Source organism: Cydia splendana, chromosome 7 (assembly GCF_910591565.1).
Source record: "Cydia splendana chromosome 7, ilCydSple1.2, whole genome shotgun sequence".
Classification (NCBI taxonomy): domain Eukaryota; kingdom Metazoa; phylum Arthropoda; class Insecta; order Lepidoptera; family Tortricidae; genus Cydia; species Cydia splendana.
The window spans coordinates 9,520,090-9,538,377 of record NC_085966.1 but is presented as its reverse complement, the minus strand read 5'-3'; the positions used below and the strand labels follow the sequence as shown (position 1 = coordinate 9,538,377).

Genomic DNA, 18,288 nt, shown 5'->3' with positions numbered 1-18,288 from the left:
CTTAATTTCACCAAAAGACCAAAGCAAAAAATATATGAACGACGAACTGAAAAGCGGGAGGAATTAATTACGTCGAGCGAATCCATTTTGAATACTTATTTACTCAACTTCATATAAATATTATCGTTATCTTTAATACGAACTATATAATGAAAGGAATAAGGACGCTTTTGTAATGTCAAAGTTGAGTCGTATAAGAGTTTTAAAGGTTAAATAGTTGGTTTTCCGGAGCGGCATCACGTCAAAGTTGCGAAACAAAGTTGCAGCCGACAATTTAGAAAATTCTCAACCTCTTTTTACTTTTCAGCTCAATTAACGAAAATCTATTAAAGCTGATTCCAGTGCGACTTATCTTTTGTTAAAGAATACAATGAAATTCATTGGGAATTTCGCAAAAGTTAATAGCGGCCATTTTCAGTCTGTATAATTTCATTAATGATTTGTGTAAGCTTCGATGGACAGAATTTACCTTGTGGTATTGTTCCACTTACATTGCCAATTTTATTATTGTTCTGTTGTTCTGTTTGCGATATTTTAAATAGGAAACCCGTCTTATTCGTCGTCGTATTAAACAACCCTGTCAAATGCTGACGATGCAATGCTGCGTTTCAAATAATAACAAATGTTGAAATCAATGCATCTGTCAAGGATTGCCATATACAAAGAAGTCGATGCTTTCTCATTGAGAGGAAATTATAATAAAAAAGTATGGTAAAAATATTTACCCAAACAAAACAAATATCGCGTCGCGACGTCTTGGCAAACAATAACTAGGAATGCTCGCTCCGCTTTGTTTATGATTCGTCAGCGTTTCCACTATGCTTCTTAGGTTCTTATTGTTCTAAGACGCTAGTGTGAAAGCACATTTTATTCATATACTTACCTACTTTTCACTAGACACAACAAACAATTTTCTTTGGAGCAAAGGGTCGCTTTCAATCCTTGTTTAACAATATTATCATAGCAAACGAATAAGCACCATTGACACCGGAAAATTAGGGTTTTATGACGTTTGTATTTGTTTGCCAGCATCGACTGTGTACTTTTATCATAAGAAGAAGAAGTAATGAAATTCTGTCTTACTGTAACTATTTATATATTATGCCTCGTTTTGAAAATAAGATTGATGTTGTTACATTTCTTTATGTTAATGCATTCCCGATCCCAAGGCTGCAATGATTTTAAAAAGCACTTTATCATCGTAATCACTGACAGTATTTAAATAAATATTTCGGTTGCCTTTCCGTTAAATTTGTTATTATTTATGACCCAACTCTTATCTGTTGCGTAAAGTTCAGTTAAGTCCAACTTCATGTTTATAGTCCGCAAAAAGTTACCACATTTGCAATTTCAACACACGCCTGATTATTTTATGAATTTTATGATACAAAAACACTCACCGTGAATTTAGTGTAAATTGTAAACATTTAGCAAAACATTTGCGAAACCAATCAGTTTAAAATTACATATTTTAGTTAGCTCGTTGTTTTTGTTGAATAGACGCTGGGCCACAGCTGGGTGTTAAATTAAGACGTCATCGAGTCTAAATTTATAATGCAACCACTTTTGAATTGACACTTTCGGCGAATGTGTTTGAGCCGTTCAGTTGACAGTACTAAAGTGCGTTCAGACCGGGTTCCTGTAGTAGAAACAGTCGTAACCAGGAAGTACTGTCCTAACATTTTGGCACGGCCGCGGCCGAGCCAGTGCACTTTAACTGCTAACTAATTCACAAAACATTTTATCGCGACTGACCTGTCTAACTTGACTTTATGTTCTTTAACAATTATGACTAGTCGGAGTTCACACTTAAAACGGTTTAGTGAGGCGAAACACTTGGCAAGCGGTTTAAATAAGAACCCAGGGCTCTCGGGCACCGGGTTAGTTCAGTAAAAATAAAAGTTTGAGCGCTTTGAAATAATGCAATCGTAAAAGTGCAGAATTCGTCAATTTAGTTTTATGGTTGGCGCAGTAGAATTTATTGGAAAATTTTAAAGTTAAAATGGCTTAAACACGTGCCACGTATCCATATCGATAGCTGTATTAGTAACCTACAGATAAAATGAGAAAGGACATCGTATTTTCCAAAGTAGGTATATTAATTTTCACTACATATGAGTCGCTTAACTTCAAATTCGGGTAAATCCAATTGTCAGATTATGCGATTTTGGTATTAAGAAAAGGCAATAGGGTAGATATTTGCTGAGAGGGTCGAATGGATTTACCCGAGTTTGAAGTTAAGCGACACATATATTTTTCAGTTCTACTAAGGTAAATTGTACCTACTTACAAAAAGACATGATTTACGGAGTAGCTGCGGGCGAGCGGCCAACTACCCCGCCGACTGACATTTGGAATATGGCAACAGTATCGAAAAGTCAATAAACATGTCAGCTTTTTTACGATATTGTCGCTACTGGACTGCAACTCGTAACCATTGTGTGCCAAAAAATTGCGTTGCAAATTCGTTGACCAAAAATGAGAGGGCTTTAAAAAATATTATACTATAAGAGCTCTATTCAAAAGTTCATATGCGCGGTGAGTAAACGGCGTGTTTATAAAGACACATCTTCATAACAATTAAGAATTATCACTTACCTTAACAAGCCTGATGAACGAATTCAAAGATCCGGAATAAAAATCTGCTTAAATCCCATTTCCTAAAATACAAGTCTCCTTCATAAATTATTTGAAGCAATTACTTCTAATTTGTTTTCGTCCCGCAAGGCCCGAGCGACCCAAAATCCCTGCCCACATTATTGACAGAGCCCTTAGGAGCGGCAAACATTTTCAAATAAAGTTGTCTGTCTCAATCACTGTTAAATCTGTCGAAGTCTTAATTAAAGCTCCAGCGAAGCATCTAAAGGAAATTTTATTACAACTCAATAATTTAATGAAAGGATATCTCTCAAGTCTCGACAAAACGATGGGTTGATTTTTGAGAGCACTGGGCTTGTGTTCTCATTGCTTATCGACCGCAAGCGAGTCGAACACTCACTTCATTCACTGTAACCGTAATCTTAAGATCCAAAACAACTATGCGTAAATAGAAGCCATTATTTATACTGATTCTCTTGAGAGTTCGACTTGCCTGCGGCTGACAAGCAAGTGGAATATGCCTCCACGAGGAGCGGGAATTTTACGAGTAGTAAGATTTCAAAAGCCTATTTTCCATTGACTACGGAAAAAGCGCTGTTTCCCCGCTAACCCTTTGTGTGTAGTAAGGAAAAGGCTCAGTTGACTTAGTGGCCCTTTTCTTAATCTGAATTGCTGATTTTTGTTTAATTTGAACTCATTTGTAAGTATTTTGTTTTAAATAAAACCTAAATCTTGTCTGGAACAGGGATGATAAGAAAAAACACGTACCTACATAGGTACATACTTAAACATGTAGTAGGTATTTATGTTAACACGCCCTAGCTTATATTAGTAATAATTGAAAGTTTGTCACTAAATACGCATGTCTTTGAACGTAGAGCTACTTGTCAGAAAAATAGTCTGTAAATAAATAAACATGAACTCAAAGTATAAACGATACTCGCCGATCGTTAAACAGACTACCTCAACTCTCGCTACGTTAGAGAAGAAATCAAGCGGACTCCTCCAGATATCGGAGAAATTTGCAAATAATGTATTTAGGGTCGGGCCGGTAGCACTTTGTTTCAATGAAATCAGATTATCCGTACGCTGCAGGCGTAATTAGTTTTAAATTTCTAACAGATAAAGTGGAAAAGGAAATTTTAAACGTAGTTTGCTATTTATAAACAACGCTCGATTTTGAAGCAATTAGCTTCAGGTATTATATATAGCTGTACCTTAATTACGGAGTAAATATTGCAATCTGTTTGCTATTTTAGTTTTCATATCGATAAATTTGACGAGCAGGTATTTTGAAAACTCATATAATAGGTATATGTATTTTCTACTGAAAAACATTCCTCTTTTACCATAGAATCAATACGTACAGTCAACGGTAAAAATATGGGTGTAGACAACTTACTCAAAAATATGTCCCATAGTTCTTACTTCACTGACATAAGAGTTATTGGTTTATTTTTACCGTTGACTGTACCTATAACTTTTGGCACAATTTAATCGACTTGCTAGTGTTGCTAGCAGCTACGTGCACTTCTATGCGCTGCATTATGTTACACTTTGATAGCGTAAACAAAATATTATAGAGATGTCAATGTAATTTACTTCTTAACTACATGAATTACTACATGAATGATATTACAACGTGGGATTAATTGTTATTCGAAATGATTATTTATTTATTAGGTATATTTGATTATTGATGAGGAAATGGATATTCCGATGTAATACTATCTACTTCTTTTGTTACTTATGTTTTTTTTTGACATTTAGACTAGTATTTTTTTATACAATCTTTTTAATGTTTGACGATCCTTTTGTGAAATTCTTAGTGTTAAATTTGATATGTATAATAATCCAATTTTATTATTGAATAATATTAACATCAATAAATTGCTCTTATGATTAGATTAAGATTAATTACGATTCATAAGAGCTTGTTGCTAGGCCTACATGAATAAAGTATATTTTTGATTGATTGATTGATTGATTGATTGATAATTTTATACTGATTTGTAGAGTGTGTGTTCTTCGAATGCCTTTAAAAGAAATTATCATAACAAAACAGTATACCTATAACAGAAAATCAAATATTGAGTACCTGTATGAGTCTGTACGTATCGCGTCTACTGTTTACAAACAAATATTACGTGTGCTGTAGAGATTACGCCGAGCCTTTACTGAAAATAGAAGTAATTGTTTAAAACATACCTCTGTATATGATTCCTCAGGTTTTCTATAAGATCACTAACAAATCCGTAAAAAAATGGTCAGGTCAGAGACCACGGCACCGGCAGCGAGGTCGGGGGCGACTGTCACAGGGCACGCGCCCACAATGGAGTTCTATATGTAAATCACAATAAAATACCCGCTTTGTACACTGATTGCGACATGGTGGGCTAAACACCCGACTGTCCTGGTCTCGTGTATACTAATCAAATGACAGTACACCTAATATGGTACGCATTTTGGTTTCGTTTTGCGTGTGAACATTGCGAGTTTTATGAATTAATTACTGGCCTTTAGATGTGCCTAATAAGATTGCACCATTTGCACATTACATATTGAAATTATTGAACACATGTGATTCTGCGTTAAAAGGTTAAGCTTTATCCTGCCTCTAAAGGGAAAGTACCTACTTTTTAAGCACAATTAACATTTACAGTTTTGCGAGTATAAAAGATTTTAATTTTAATTAAAATATTAAAAACATTATGTTGGAACATAATTACATATATGAAACGTCGGAATTAAAGGTAAAAGCAATGAAATTATATCGCGGTAGACCCGCTTGTGTAATTAAATATGTGTACAAAACGCGAGAGTTTAAAGTGTTATAAAACATAATTACTTGTGTCCTATGTTGGTTATGTTGGCTTTTGCGCGGCTAACAATTGCTATAATAATTCCATATGATTATTCATAGTGAAACAAACGATATTCCTGGACTAAGTCCAAATACAAGCTGTCCAAACCACGAGCTACTATCCTCTAATACAGATTCGGCTTAGTGAACGAACATAAATCCATATTAGTTGTCTGTACAAGACCAATACGGGTTTCCCACGCTGACAATAGTATTTACTGTCTCGGTGCAGCGCTACTGCTGAGTTAAACTTTCAAAGCTGCTTATTGTTTACAATGAGGAAGAGACAAGTGTAGTTAGAAGTTAGAAGATGTAAGATATGGCGATTGTACAGGGAGCTGCGAAATTGCATGAAGAAATTATGAATGAATTCATTGATAAAGTGGCCATGCACTTTTGCGGCCGATGGTATCTTTGCATGAGCTTAACAATAAAACAAGCGATTTTTTTGAAATCATATGTAATAGGTAACTAGGTCTCATGGAAGTTATGTTATTAAGATACGTGTATTTTTTGCCAATGCGCGAAATTTACAATCCTAAATCGTTAAATAATTATTTGAAATAATAATATTTTGGCAAAAAATTCATTTTTGGTACAAGCTTTTATAGCCGACTGTACTTTTTTTTCCATAGGCAACTAATACTCATCGAGACAATTCTAAAAACCCTAAACACAATTAGGTTTCGTTGTTTTATCACAGAGTTCCTATGGCCTCCTCCGGTCTCCATCATCAGATCAGCTCGATGACACCATAATATTGCATTGTCACCCGACTTACGTATGTATGCAAAATTTCAGCTCAATCGGAAACCGGGAAGTGGATCAAATTTAACTTGCAAGATTTGATTACACACAGACAGACAGACAGACAGACAGACAGACAACGGTCAGGTGAAACCAAATAAAAGCTTCTAATAAATTCATGTTTGGTACAAGCTTTTATTGCTACTCATCGAGACAATTCTTAATACTTAATTATTAATACCCTAAAACACAATTAGGTCGCATTGTTTTATCAAAGAGTGCCTATGGCCACCTCCTGTCTCCATCATCAGATCAGCTCGATGGTACCATCACAAATATTGCATTGTCACCCGACTTACATATTTGAACGTGGTTTTAGATTTGATTTGATTTAATATGTATGTAAATTTTCAGCTTCATTGGAAACCGAAAAGTGAGTCAAATTTAAGTTGCAAGATTTGATTGTATGCCCACATGCAGACAACGGGACAGGTGAAACTAAATAAAAGTTTGCAATGACAAAAGTATCGTGTTGCTTATAAACTTATAATAATAATCTATTCTAATATGCTAATAGCAACCCATATGTATGATATAATTATATAGCGGAACTGCAATAACATTCACAGATCGTCAATGTTATTGCAGTTCCACCGACGCTTCTCTATATACTAACACCCCGATAAAATACAACATATAGGTAAATTAGATAACCCAAAACAATTCTTATAACTCTGCTCCTAAAATAAGTATATTATAAGAATAAGATATTAGTGCGTATGAGACTAAAAAGAAATGGGAACTTGTGAATTTTTCCAAGATTCATTTTATAGCAGAAACGTCTGCAAACGAAACCTAAAAATATACCTAATGCTTAGAAATCAAGGAAAAGTGGAAAAACTCACTGTCTCGGGTCAGACTCAAACTAGCGACTTGGTACCCACCGTTCTACCAACTGGACTACCGGGACTTACCCGTTGATAGCAAAATAGGCGCCCCCTTAAGGCGTATATGAAGGACAGAGTGGAAATATTCGCTGTAATCGCTGTCAAAGGGTAAGTCTCGGTGGCTCAGTTGATAAAGCGGTATCCTGGAGTCGCGAGTTCAAGGCCTTTCGAAAACAGGGGGCCTAGTCAAGATGGCAATCGTTGTAAATACAGTTTTGCACTCTGTATAGATTTAAGCTCTGTATTGTGTATTAATAAATAATAAATAAAACGGCAATCATTATTATCTCAGCTAGGCCCCCATGCTTATTCGCGATGCGTTCCATCATCTGGACGCAGATCTAGAAATATGTCAGCACCTCATTCAAATAATGTGTCAACGCTATGGTTACATTAAAATAGATGCCTGTAAGTATATCAGTCTCTTTGTTAAGTCACTATAATGCGCAGTTCCGTGCACCGTGATTGACATACAATTATATTGTCCAAAGACGAGGTGTGGCGGCTGTCAGGCTAATTGTCCGGGTCCAAACATCCATCCATCACCCGCGTCATCCACGTCGCACGCATTCAGCGGTACTGACCGACCTTAAAGTGGGACACGGACGCCTTGCGAATGAAAAAGTTTCAATTGGTTAGCTGAATTGCAGCTAAATAGTCCTTCGGCAGGCCTATTATGGGTGGCTTTATCAACGTGACAAAATATCCGTCACTTTTTAACAGAGCGCGATTGAAAGTGACGGATACCTTTTTATCACGCTGTCACGTCGTAGACAAGAATGACCGTCATATCCGTACAGGTCAACTGCAGTTTCGTATACAATGAAAAAATTAATCGACTGTTCTCTAATGTTGAGGGCATGATCTTCTGGAACCTGATTTAATGTAAGTCTGCAGCTTGATAACATACCTACTGCCGTATTCGAACTTCGAGATATTCACAAGAGACGACACGTACTAGATCCATTCTAGATACGTTATAGTTTAGATATCAACTAGTTCTCTTTTGCAGCGCAATTCGGGCAACCAATGTCACTTTTACGTTAGATAGAGTAAGATATCTATTAGATGTGAATTGGATCTCCAGAATCGCGCAAATGTCAAATTTGACAGGTTAGATCTTAAACATATCGTTATCGTATCTTGGTGATGTCTAAAAGATATTCTAATAGATGTCTATTTCAAAATCCGAATCGGGCCCCTACATGCCTATTCGAATGTACACTGATATCATATATTGTTTGAGCTCGATTCATCGGAGCCACGCCGTTTTGTCGCATAAATAGTGTTTAGTTTTAAGTTTCTCAAATACATATGTATGTTAGTAATTAAGGTATTTGTAATATGGGCCTTGTTGCCTGACTTAAATTTTAAATAAATAAATAACTAAATTACGAAAGATTTGAATCATATTATTTTAGTAGTAAAGGACTCGACTCGGGACTTAAAAAACAGTCTCGCAAGTTTTTTAGGCGCGTCGTAAAAATTAGTCGAATTCTTCTAATTTAGATTCAAAAGTCCTGCAGAAATGTGAACGTAACAAATAGAGTAAGTACAAGATAAAATCTATAAGCAAAACATATATCATCACAGTATATATACTATCACATATAAACATATACCATGAACATACAGGATGATTCATGAGACGTGAGCAGGATCAAGCCTACGCATACAGTAAGTTATTTTAAGCAACTGTTTCGTACCAGTATTTGTGAGATTAACTTTAATTTATTTTATACTGTTTAAAAAAAAGTTTTAATTTATTTACGACATTTATGGTCGGTCACCCTTGTTAATTAAATGTTGTAGGGTCTCCGTGATTGTAGATAAATAAATTTGTCGTTACCAAAAAGTTTAACAACAGAAAAAAACGTGATTGTTTTACTTAAATATTGTGGTGAATGATTCATTAACATTTACTGATTGTGTAGGCTTAGTCCTGCTCACGTCTCATGAATCACCCTGTATATCACGACCTTCACCAAGGAGGAGTTTTGGCCGAAGAGTGTCAAGTTCCGACGGTTCCGCGGCCGGCTCCCTGACACTGCGGGGTTGAGAACTACATCGCAGCCATTATTGTGTGTTTTTAGTTTTAAGATATGTTTTATAATTATATGTAGGTATGTTTGTTTTGACGCCTTCCTTGACAACTGGCCGGAGGAAGCGCTAAATCGGGAGTCATGGAGAACCAGGGGAGAGGCCTTTGCCCAGCAGTGGGACACACAAATAGGCTAAGAAAAAAAAAGGTAGTTTTAAGGTATTTATTTATGGGCCAATAGTTGCCTGAAAATAAATATTTTCTTTCTTTCTTTCTACATACCTATCCCAAATGTCTGAAAAGATAATTAGGTGACTGTAAACTCTGAATTTCTAAACGGAGTCATAGTGAAAATGCTTCGCTAAGGTATACGCTGAAGCTCTAAAAGTTTTCAATCACGGTCTTGTTTTGTTGTCAGTGCGGCGTTATTAGCTTTGTGAACTTTGGTTTCGAGTTAAACAGAAAACAGAGATTAGATAATAATATATATCCCTACAAAGAGTCACGGAGTTAAAGCGACCAAAACTTTTATCAGATCTAGCTAAAATCATACAGAAATATAGTTAGAATAGAATGCTCACTCCATACATCAGTTTTGGTACCAAAAAGACTATTATTTTCGTTGTCGACATCTAGCATCGAGTAGCGGAATTATCAGTACCGCTACTTGATACTAGATGTCTTGTAAGTGCGACTCACGAAAATTGTATTGAACAACAATTTACAACTAATATGAAACCAGAAGGAGTCGAAAATAGAGTTCCGGTTAATCCTATACCCGGATTAACCGGAACTCTATTTTCGACTCCTTCTGGTCTAATATTAGCTGAAAATTGTTGAGCATTAGACTTTTCGGTCGGTACAACGTCTATTGTCAAGTAGCAGTACTGATAATTCCGCTACTCGATGCTAGATGTCGACTATGAAAATAATAGTCTTTTAGGTAACTACCAAAATTGATGTATGGAGTGAGCACTCTATGTTTTTTTCTCTATGTTAAAATTACTTATTTTTATTATTAACATTTCATATGTGTGTGGTGGTCAAAAATCGTGGGTTCCAAGCTCGGAATCGGTTGTGTTCGTAAAGCAGAAAAACCAGTTCTCGAAAAAATGCTAACAGTTTCCTTATCATCATACACAATAGGTTAACAGAGAGTTCCAAAACAAAAATAATAAAAATCTTCTGAAACTCATGAATTTCTCAACTCAACGGGCATAGGCTAGGTTACTGATCGATTTCAATAATACCTAGTTACCTACTTATGCTTGGACGCTAAAACCCCTTTGATCAGCCTCACGTGTAAAAAACAGTACAGAATTGTGAGTAAAATAAAATATAAAAGCAATAATATCCGCAGCACGAGCTTCGGATTAAAGCGGTCTCTTTCAGGACGGACGAAGTTTCCTGGCCGATTTAAGCACTAAGCTCAGTTTGAGGGACCGGCTACAGCTGGCTCACAATGAAGACTTCGAAGAAATTCCGGGTCAAAGTTAAGTTGACAGGTTTTATGAAAATAGCCAATATTGAGAACGCGTCGGGATTAAGGCGTAAAAAGTAAATTATTCATTTTAATGTACAGAATATGCGATTTCATGCCCGCAAAACATTTTACGGCTTTCAAAGTATGGCGTTTTTTGTCTGCGTTATGTTAAGGAAAGAGAGCAACCAGACTATTTCGGAAAACCGGTTGAACTTGTTGGGATCAAAAGAAATAAGAGTGGGATTTACGCTTTATACCTAATTTATATTATATTAAATAAAATATATTTAATGCACGAGCTTCAGATAAAAAGGAAAACTTTTTTCTAAAACCGACGCAATATTGCGAATAAATAATATCGTTTTTTTAAGCAGCACACAAACAAATATCTTAGTAGTCAATTCATTAATAAATTATAATTGTGACGCTTCTGCGAAATCGAGGCGTAGGCGATATTAGCGAAGAAAATAAACTAAGAAGTGCAAATAACAACTGCCAGAATTATTCCTATTCTCTTACCAAGCGCAATTAAATGTGCGCTTGGGGACATCCAGTTTAAGTGTGACCACAGAAACCACAATAACTCATCATTGGAGATTATACTTTATAGTGTTATGCCCGAGACAAACGCTTGTCTGAGCTCTGAAAGCAATGGAAATAAGTGTATATCCAATGAATAACGATACCGCCAGCCGTAACTAGACCAAATTGCATCATTACTATTCAATAAAATTCGCGTGGGAAGCCGATGTGTGGCGTTCCTTCTCCCCATTCACACAATCAGCCTAAATTTTATCCAGCACAAACTGATCCTAACAACTCCATTTTGCCATAGACTGTACAGGCTTATGTAAACTGGTGATACTCATCATCAATGCATAGGTGATTTTGATTATGCAACACTGATTGTCCAAACACAAAATACTATTTTGTACGTTTTCAATGGAGCGTGGAAATCGCTGGACCAATCAAAAGGACGGAACTGAGCCTGTCAGGGCAACGCATTGCGTGGACGCACCTTTTATATTTTCGATAGTGAAAAGTACCGTGTGTACTATTGTATTATATCCGGTGGAGTAATTTGCAATGTGTACATTGATTCTTTCATTGGTTGGTTTCACATTTGGTAAATTGCGAAAATTTTCAGGCATTTCAGATACAATCGACGCCACAATAAACTACATACATAGGTACATCAACATATCCCCTGCTAGAAGGCATGGCATGTGTAATATTTGAATGTGGACTTTATAGATTATTATTATTATTAGATAGATTTTAGTAGCTTTTATTAAGATTTCTGATGTCGGTCTGTATTTTTTACTATCTCCGTATACCCACTTATGTAAGTATGTCAACTTTTCTAGTACTTATTCCATTATGATGATGCCAATTGGATGCCAAGTAAGACGGATAAAAATGCAATTTGAATATTACATCAAATATTCTGTATTTCAAACAGGTAGTTAATCTCTTTGTCCACTGCGTTCAGTAATGGAATATGAGTAAAATTTAATAGGGAAAGCTTTTCAATGCCTCAAAGCAACCTTCAATGTAATCTTATAAAGGGACTTTTGGGTTTTATACTTCCTATTCATAATACTTACTTACTCAACAATTTTTCATATAAAACTTAGTTAAAAAGTGACATAGGTATAAATGATATAAGAAAATACTTGGCAACATTCATAACAGCATGTGTGTTCATAACAGCATATTCGCAGTTTTTGCCTCTTTGAGTTGTCGAGATATTGTCATCTTATTTTGAAAAAAATATTAATAAGTAATCATTAGGTACATTAACCCGGGTACCTATCGACCTAGTATATACCTACATAGTATCCCTAATTTTTATATTTAGTTTTTAAATTTGTAAATTACTGTATAATTAGATAAGTTACTTTTTAATATTTGTTATATAAATAAATAGGTACGCTTCCTTTTCTTAAAATAAAAACATCACAAAACATTAATAAAAGTTTACATAGATGGTACATTGTAAAATAGAACAAGAAGACGTGGACAGACAGAAGTCGAGGATAACATTCTAGTTGCTGCTGCTTTTCACTTCGACCGCGAGAAAAATAGACATATTAAATTTAACATTATTTATGCCAGCATTACGCGACCATTCATGTACAAATGCAAGCCTAGTGAACTGTGCTCTCTACATTACAACCATATGCAACTTAGCCCGGGAGCGTTGACCCGACAAACAAATAGTCCATACGTGTGCTTTCGATCATTCACGAACAACTTACAATGTATTTTTACGGTAAATATTATTGTAAGCACATTTTACGGGTAGACGTCTTACTTAGGAACGGTTGTACTTGAAGTGCTTTTAATAGCTGTTATTTTGAGTACAATTAACAGTTGTTTTAATTTTTTTAATGATATAGGAGGGAGACGAGCAGACGGATCACCTGATGGTAAGCGATTACCGCCACCCATGGACACCCGCAACACCAGAAGGGTTGTAAGTGCGTTGTCGGAATTTAAGATGGGAGTACAAAAGTACCTCTTTTCTTGAAGGTCGTATCGGTCCAGAAATACCGCAGGCGACAGTACATTCCACAGTTTAGCTGTGCGAGGCAGGAAGTTTCTGGAGAAACGCATGAAACGATTATCTGCTAAATACCTAGGTATTTAACAAATTCTTAATTTATATTCTTATATTTTTACGGCGACATCACTACAACACCTTATAAAACAAAGTCCCCCACCGCGTCTGTCTGTTCGTGTGTTTTTATGTTCGCGATAAACTGAAAAACTACTGAACGGATTTTCATGCGGTTTTCACCTATCAGTAGAGTGATTCTTGAGGCAGGTTTAGGTGTAGTATAATTCGTTAACCCGTGCGAAGCCGGGGCGGGTCGCTAGTATAATATAAATTACAATAACAATGTTCAAGTTTTCTTTGCAAACAGCTTACCAGAGTAAGACTTTTGCTTACCGTTTTGTTAGTCGTACTAAATGCCCAAACATTTCATAATTCCTTGGAAACTTAACGTTGGCTATTACTTATTCTGCGCGTTGGTGTTTCATTTTCATTCAATATTGCACGTCTCCTTTTTAACACACGATGTAGGGTAGGATGAAAAAATAATGCCTGTGTGCGGCGGAGCCATAGCTGCCCTAAAAGGATCGCTAATAAGATTATAGAGCCTTTTAAGCGGATTCACGAAAATATGAACTATGAAAAGGTAACGCCGGCGGCTTTCAAATAAATTAAAAAAATAACGTATCACCAATAGTCGTAAGTTTTAATCAAAATAATAAAACTAAAAGCAGTTAATATTTCTAAATTCTGTACCGATTGTACACTCAGCATAAATGATTCAACGGAGGACAAAAAAAAAATATTTCAATAATATTCCAATATCTTTCAGAGAGGGTCTCTTTATCATAATCTTTGCGAATACCAAAGGGCCGAACCGCAAAACCCGCACGTCGGCACAAAACTTGCCAACTAAGCGAAGATACCTATTCAAAATATTTGGGTTAAATAAAATATTCAATGGTCCAATCAACATTCACAGACATCATGTTTTAATAAAGAGGTTAGAATTTCTATCTTAATTTAAGTAGGTACTACCTATAAATGTGTGGAAATTTAATTTGGGTAATGCTCTCTCAGAATCACCTACACTACATTTAGTAACCTCTTATATTTAATAGGTAAATACAATAAAATGAAGATCATATGAAGCTCTGTTTCTGAAAAGTTGCATTATTTACGGGTACCTCCTAAAGGGTCCGAGATATACTACTAATTTCCCTTCATCCTGACGTTCGATTCGATTCAGTTTATAAACTTCTGTCCCACAGCGGCTCCCGGCTGACACCTAGTTATAGAACTATTGTTCTTACTGAGACTTCGTAACTGAATTGCCAACGTGTTTCAAATTCTAATATGTACATATCTACCTAACGTTATACCTACATTTTGGCCATTCAGAATTGACAAAAGTATTTACCGTAGAGAACCCGAATAACGCCTAACTTCACCCAATGTTAAATATGCCCTTGAACCATATGATACAATTTATAGTGTCTGTATATGATACTACTATACTGATATTGAACCCTTATTAAATTGCACTGCAACAATAATAGACCGAAATAAATGTCACATATTATAAAGGAAAAAGTGTCTAAAGCCTCCAGTGCAGCAGTGGGTCGACTTGATAACGGGGTTTCATTATTTATAGCACATGTCAAAACGGTCTCGTAAAAAGTACACTACGGGCAAAAATTTGAACTATCAGCCCGGATATAGGGTTAAAATAATATACTGATGGAATGTCATAACCATAACAAAGCAACGAATGTCATATGTAAAGTGTTTACCGCGTGACAATCAGAACATATAGAAACGAATAGAACACCAAATATCGTAACAACCAGATAAATAAATGATAATTAGATACATAGATAGATAAATAAGACTATAAAAACAGTAGGCAAGTCAAAATTAAAAACATGGCGATGGCATGGTTCCGATTTCGCCATTTTGGCAACGGAATCCTAAAAAAAGTGGAATCAGTGGCGTAGCTAGACTTAGGGCGAAGTGGGCCGTCGCCTATGGCCTCGCGCCCCAAGGGGAGCCTCGCGCGAGCCGCCATCGGGCACAGTGAAAGAAAAGGGCCTCGCAGATGCTACTTCGCCCACGGCTAGATTAGTTCACGCTACGCCACTGAGCGGAATGTAGCAGCAGTGACAAAATATAAAATGAGACTTAATATTTTTTTATTCATTAGAATATGAAGCGCTGGTGGCCTAGCGGTAAGAGCGTGTGACTTTCAATCCGGAGGTCGCAGGTTCAAACCCCGGCTCGTACCAATGAGTTTTTCGGAACTTATGTACGAAATAATATATCATTTGATATTTACCAGTCGCTTTTCGGTGAAGGAAAACATCGTGAGGAAACCGGACCAATCCCAATAAGGCCTAGTTTCCCCTCTGGGTTGGAAGGTCAGATGGCAGTCGCTTTCGTAAAAACTGGTGCCTACGTCAATTCTTGGGTTTAGTTGTCAAGCGGACCCCAGGCTCCCATGAGCCGTGACATAATGCCGGGATAACGCGAGGAAAAGAGAATATGTAATGTAATATTTCCATACCTATTAATAAATAGGTATGGAAATATCCATACAAAGTAATCAGTTATCAATTCATTACTCTTGGGTGTACCTATTTTACAAGCTTATAAAAAATATCGTAAAAGTTACCACTCACCATAATAAAAACAGTAACGAAAATATGGCTAAGAATTTTAATATTTTCTCCCCATACACGAGAAGGGAGGGCTTCTGGCTCCTATCATAGGAATTTTGTTGAGAAATCCTGTACTTAAGTGTTTTGCATTTTTGCATATTTTCTTTTACGTAATTGAGTATTAACATTTAAGAGCTTATTTTATGTACTTAGTAAGCAATAATATTATTATATTTTCTTTAAAAATAACAAACGTAAATCTACTTACTCAGTTTGAAATTTTAATACGCGAAAAATTTAAAAGCATTACTTTATTTTCTTTTGAAAAGGATTCATAACACATTTATTCATTTGTTCATTTAGAGAGAAGATACTATAATATAATTTTAGGTTAACAAATTATTATTTATCAAATATTTTGTTTGTGTAATTTAAATGTGAAGAAAGACAAGAAAAGAGTTGCAAAATTGTCCCGAATGGTACATTAAAATAGGCCAATGAAAAACGAGCACTTAAGCTAATACGCTAAGAGAGTATTGTTTAAAAAAAATCGTAAATTGTATACTCAAGTTCTTAGAAAAAGGTTGGTCATTAACATTATTATGTGTTTGCTCTAAAGAAAAATATCCCTTAATGTATTATGTAGGGTAAAAGTGGGATAGATGCCCCACTTTTTGAAATTACTTGTTATCTCTTAGTACAAAAAGCAAGATGCCTTATTTGTAAAACGGGTAGGTAGTTAGGTTTATAATATTTAATTTTATGAAAGGAATAAACATTATCTTTGATATTTCCAGAGTATTGGCGATTATTGGGGACCCCTAAATTTTGGGACAACTATCCCCTATATGGGATAAATATAACAAACCTTGCCTAATAATTACGTTTAGGATAGATGCCGCGGCGAGAAAGAGGATACTTATCCCGCAAAAACTTTGATCGCACCTAGCCGTCCCATGCAATTGCATAGAGATACACGGTCAACTTAGTTGTAGTTGCAGAGTCTGTCGATAGATAAATAAAATAACATTTATTTCATTCGCGAAACTAGAGTAATTGCAATCAAGGCAACTATACCCCCGGGGCATCTATCCCACTTTTACCCGTATATTTTATCGCGTTTAGTATTATGTATATTTTATTTGGTTAATTTGAGACATTGAGAATAATAAAAATTTCTGTAATTATTGTAAGTCATAGATAGGTACAGTCAGCAAAACTATTAGCTTAGCTTAGGTGTGCTAAGCTACGGAACGGACGGTTTCCGTTGCCGGGCGTCAGACCGTCAACAACTCCTGAGGATGCCTCGTAGAGAGGCGAAACACGTGTCGAAGTTTATTCTTTTGGTGGTGGTTTGTTATATTTATTTGCGTATTTATTTTTGCGGTGGGAGGGTGGGAATATTAATTGCATGTAAAAATACGCAAGTAAGTAGGTATAACGGGTTAGCACTGATTGACTAGCACGTTATCTTTTCGCGGATTAGCAAAGTAATATTTTCGTTTTAATTAATATGGATTTCCGCAAAGTAACGCCTGATTCTATTCACTATTTATTACCAAGGTGCAAAAGTATAAGTAAAAATATCTTTGGGTTTGACGGTATGTATATTCAGTGTGTGTGTGTAGTCAGTGTCTAAAATACTTACCTATCTTAACTACAGTTCAATAGAAATGGCAACATAGATTACCTTTTGCTTATCGCACAAACATATTCCCTTTACTATAGTTCGTTTTTTTTTAGCATTAGAAATACCTAAGGTAAACAATCTTGATGTGTCTTTTAATTGAAAAACACATTTTAAAAATAAGTTACGGCAAATATGTAAGAATTATGAATCTAATACGATCATTTATATTCTTCTGCTTTCATAAGTAATAGTTACTGATTTTTAAAAAGCATTTTTCAATTAAAAGACATGTCAAGATCGCTTACCTTCTTTCAAGTTCTTTCTAATGCTAAAAAAACGAACTATATAATTCGTACACAAGCGTTGTAAGCAGGTCACTAACAACTGAAGGATTGGGAACAACTAAGGAGGATTATTAACTAGGAGGAATTGTTAGAATTTAGAAGTCATCTAAATTAAATAAATCTTCGCTACCAGCTAAGCTGAAAAGGCCGGCTAATAAGTCCATAAAGCTTACAAGTTCGATAGGTACGTCTCATTGACCTACTTATGTACCTTACCTACCTATTACTTATAAAATTTTTCGATAAAGGATTAAGGAGGTGGATTCGTAAATTAAATATAACAGAAAGGAACGCCATGCCAGTTGAATAATATATGTGCAAACCTTTCGTGTATGTCATAAGCCCGTCACATTTTATATTAACAACATCAATTCGGGCTTTAATAATATAGGTAGGTACGTATCCGTAGTTACACTGG

The 18,288-nt window shown here is 35.6% G+C and overlaps 1 protein-coding gene across 5 annotated transcripts in view; it reads right to left on the bottom strand.

The window, feature by feature from the left end:
• The window catches only part of LOC134792116 (uncharacterized), a 246,439-nt gene that overhangs the window by 134,008 nt on the left and 94,143 nt on the right, over positions 1-18,288 (bottom strand). The window lies entirely within an intron of this gene.